A 4,589-nucleotide genomic window follows, 5' to 3' on the forward strand; every position below is an offset into this window, starting at 1 on the left:
CAGTTTATAATTGTTCTACGCCAACTTGCTATCTCTTCTCCAACTTGCCGTTATTCTTGGTACAAGTCCCATTTCGTTCGTTTTTGGACCCATTTTGCTATATGATTCACTAATAGCTTCGGCCATGGACAAGCTGATTTTCTATTTTTATTTTTCCTTGATAGTTCCACTCAAGACCATTCCAAAACACCCCGCAACTCGTCGCTCGGTGGCAAACTGACCGAGTTATAATTCATGAAAGGTACCTCTACCTGGTACAGCACATGGTCGGCCCAAAACATAAACCGACCAAACGACCGACTTGCAGCACCCTGATCGGGTTGCTCCCATATAATGAAATTTGCGTCTATACCCACCCAACGTATGAATATTCTACGCCAAGTCGCTATCTCTTACCGGTCAGCCGGTATTCACCTTTCAAAGGTGATTTTTTTCAAGTGCCATTTCCTGCGACTTGGTCCCCGAATTGGACCATCATCACCTAATATCTCCGTGGTCTTTCAACTCAGCCTCATGAAACTTTCAGGGTAGATAGGTCTCCCCAAGACCCTTCCAACGGTATGTGATTTGCCTCGCTAGGCCATCCACAGCCGAAGTTATTCATGGTACTTGGTACCTTACCCTGTTTTCACCATACTTGTTCGTACTTGGGTGCAAAACATGAATCACCCATATCTCCACTTTGGGGGCCAGCTACCGCCTTGTCCCCATATACTTTTTTGTTGGTCATATTATGCACAGTTTATAAATATTCTACGCCAACTTGCTACCTCGTCTCCAACTTGCCGTTATTCTTGGTTCAAGTCCCATTTCATTCGTTTTTGGACCCTTGTTGCTCTATGTTTCACTAATAGCTTCGCCCACCAACATGCTGATTTTCTGTTCGTATTTTTCCTTAATAGTTCCACTCAGGACCATTCCAAAACACACCGCAACTTGTCGCTCGGTGGCAAACTGACCGAGTTATAATTCATGAAAGGTACCTCACCTTGGTACACCACGTGGTCGGCCCAAACCATAAACCGACCAAACGACCGACTTGGAGCACCCTGACCGGGTTGGCCCCATATAATAAAAGTTGCGTCTCTACACGCCCAACTTATGAATATTCTACGCTAAGTCGCTATCTCTTACCGGTAAGCCGGTATTCACCTTCCAAGGGTGATTTTGGTCAAGTGCCATTTCCTGCGACTTGGTCCCCGAATTGGACCATCATCACCTAATATCTCCGTGGTATTTCAACTCAGCCTCATGAAACTTTCAGGGTAGATAGGTCTCCCCAAGACCTTTCCAACGGTGAGCCGTTTGCCTCGCTCGGCCATCTACAGCCGAAGTTATTAATGGTACTTGGTACCTTACCCTGTTTTTTCCATACTTGTTCGTACTTGGGTACAAACTTTGGATCGCCCATATCTCCACTTTGGAGGCCAGCCAGCACCTTGGCCCCATATACTTTTTTGTTGGTGATACCATGCACCAAATATAATTGTTCTACGCAAGCTTGCTATCTCTTCTCCAACTTGCGGTTATTTTTGACTCAAGTCCCATTTCCATAGTTTTTGGTACCAATTTGCTCTATGTTTCGCTAATAGCTTCGCCCAAGGACTTTGTGATTTTTTGTTCGCATTTTTCCTAAATAGTCCCACTCAAGACTATTCCAAATCACACCTTAGCTTGTCGCTCAGTGCCATACAGCCAGAGTTTTAATTCATGAAAAGTACATCACCTTGGTACACCACGTGGTCGGTCCAAACCATCAACCAACCATATGACCGACTTCGAGTCGAGCTAGCGGCTAGGCTCAATATAATGAAATGCGTGTCTTGATGCGGGCTACTGACGGTCTGAACAATGTAGCTCGCTAGCTCGTCTCTAAACTTGTGTTTTGGTCGAATATTGGGTGTTCATGTACCACTTCGGGTAACATGGACTTTGGTGCAACTTTACCACTTGTGCACTTAATAACTTCCCGGTCATTCAAGTCTTTGCCTTCATACTTTCAGGGTAGTTAGGTCTCGTCGAGACCTTTCCATACATATGCCAAACTCATCGATCGGACATCTATAGCCCGAGTTATTCGCGGTACACCGTACCTTACCCTGTTTTTTCCTCAATTGGGTACAAACCTTGGAACACCCATATCGCCCCTTTAGAGACTAGCTGGCACGTTGGCCTCATATAATGATAAGTGCACCTCAACTAGGGCTACTGACGGTCAGAACATTTCAACTTGCTAGCTCGGGCCCACACTTGTGTTTTTCTCGAATATATGGTTCAAGTGTGCCACTTTGGGCACTTTTGGACATTTTGTCCCCACACAACTTTCTTGCCTTGGTAGATAGGGTCTTGTGATCTTGGGCAAAAAGATGCACCAAGATAAAGTCTAACTTTCGTTCTTGTACCGCAAAGCGCTATCTCAAACACCCGAGGAGATAGAAAGTGATTATGTTCGGTATATCGGTCTTCCATGGCCTACTATGGTAAACCCCTGCAGGTATGCAACCGAAGGTGCTTGGTACATGTATTTGGTGCAATATCGGTGCAAAGTAGGTGTTTCCTTGATCGGGCTATAACTTTCTTGGTTGATGTTGGATTGCTTTGCGGTCTTCGGGGGATAGTTAGGGAACATGTTGGCCAACATTTCCTTATTCCTCAGCCTGGCCGTACCTCTTACCGTCTAGGCGGTATACATGCTCTAAGTTGGAACTTGTGTTCCTTTGGGTAACTTCTCTGACTTTGACGCTTAATAACTTTCGTTCATATGCAGTCTAAGCTCTGCAACTCTCAGGAAAGCTAGTACTACTCATTTCCTTTCCATATCAGTCTTTGGCTTGTCGATCCGATGTCTACAGCCTTACTTATTCACGTTCCCTGTGAAGGTAGGTTTTTGCCCATTTTCCAGTTCATGTGGTAACATTCCCAGACTTTGCCGGCTTTCTCTTCATGTGGTAACTTGCTTGCTCATGTGGTAACTTGGAAGTGTATTTCTGACAGACCCAATCTGGGACTTAGCCGATTTTTCTCTGCATATTATATGGATCCATCACTAGGCCATCTTGCTTGCTCATGTGGTAACTTGGAAGTGTATTTCTGACAGACCCAATCTGGGACTTAGCCGATTTTTCTCTTCATATCATATGGATCCATCACTAGGCCATCTTGCTTGCTTGTGTGGTAACTTGATAGTGTATGTCTGACAGACCCAATCTGGGACTTAGCCGATTTTTCTCTTCATATTATATGGATCCTGGACTTAGCCGATTTTTCTCTTCATATCATATGGATCCATCACTAGGCCATCTTGCTTGCTTGTGTGGTAACTTGGAAGTGTATTTCTGACAGACCCAATCTGGGACTTAGCCGATTTTTCTCTTCATATTATATGGATCCTGGACTTAGCCGATTTTTCTCTTCATATCATATGGATCCATCACTAGGCCATCTTGCTTGCTTGTGTGGTAACTTGGAAGTGTATTTCTGACAGACCCAATCTGGGACTTAGCCGATTTTTCTCTTCATATTATATGGATCCTGGACTTAGCCGATTTTTCTCTTCATATCATATGGATCCATCATTAGGCCATCTTGCTTGCTTGTGTGGTAACTTGATAGTGTATTTCCGACAGACCCAATCTCGGACTTAGCCGATTTTTCTCTTCATATTATATGGTTCCATCACTAGGCCATCTTGCTTGCTTGTGTGGTATCTTGAAAGTGTATGTCTGACAGACCCAATCTCGGACTTAGCCGATTTTTCTCTTCATATAATATGGATCCTGGACTTAGCCTGTTATTAGGTTATTATATATGGATCCTGGACTTAGCCGATTATTAGGTTATTATATATGGATCCTGGACTTAGCCGATTTTTCTCTTCATATAATATGGATCCGGGACTTAGCCGATTATTAGGTTATTATATATGGATCCTGGACTTAGCCGATATTTCTCTTCATATAATATGGATCCTGGACTTAGCCGATTATTAGGTTATCATATATGGATCCTGGACTTAGCCGATTTTTCTCTTCATATAATATGGATCCGGGACTTAGCCGATTTTTCCCTTCATATAATATGGATCCGGGACTTAGCCGATTTTTCCCTTCATATAATATGGATCCGGGACTTAGCCGATTATTCTGTTCATATAATATGGATCCGGGACTTAGCCAATTTTTCTCTTCATGTGGTAACGTATGCCAATCGCTCACAAGTCATGGGATAAGGGTACTTGTGTTCTTCCATCTTCTAAGTCCCGCACGGGGACATCGTGATCGCCCCAAGTCCGGAATAGCGCCAAGTCAAGCCCCACGGTGGCCGTGCAGGACCTGTTAGCGGCGGCCCCACTGACAGCACTAATCCGGACTTAGAAATTATATCTTTCTAATCGAACACCACACACGCAACACCACCATACCACCATCTCCTTGCAAGTACCTAAGTACCCGCAACTCCATGGTGAAGGCAATGTCACTCCATCACCAACCTCTTTGCATTGCAAGCACTTGCGTACCTACAACACTCCGAAGAAGGCAACGGCGCGCGATGCTCGACTCCACACACCTCACCACACCACACCACCGATG

The sequence above is a fragment of the Anopheles ziemanni genome, assembly GCF_943734765.1.
Source record: "Anopheles ziemanni chromosome X unlocalized genomic scaffold, idAnoZiCoDA_A2_x.2 X_unloc_28, whole genome shotgun sequence".
Lineage (NCBI taxonomy): Eukaryota > Metazoa > Arthropoda > Insecta > Diptera > Culicidae > Anopheles > Anopheles ziemanni.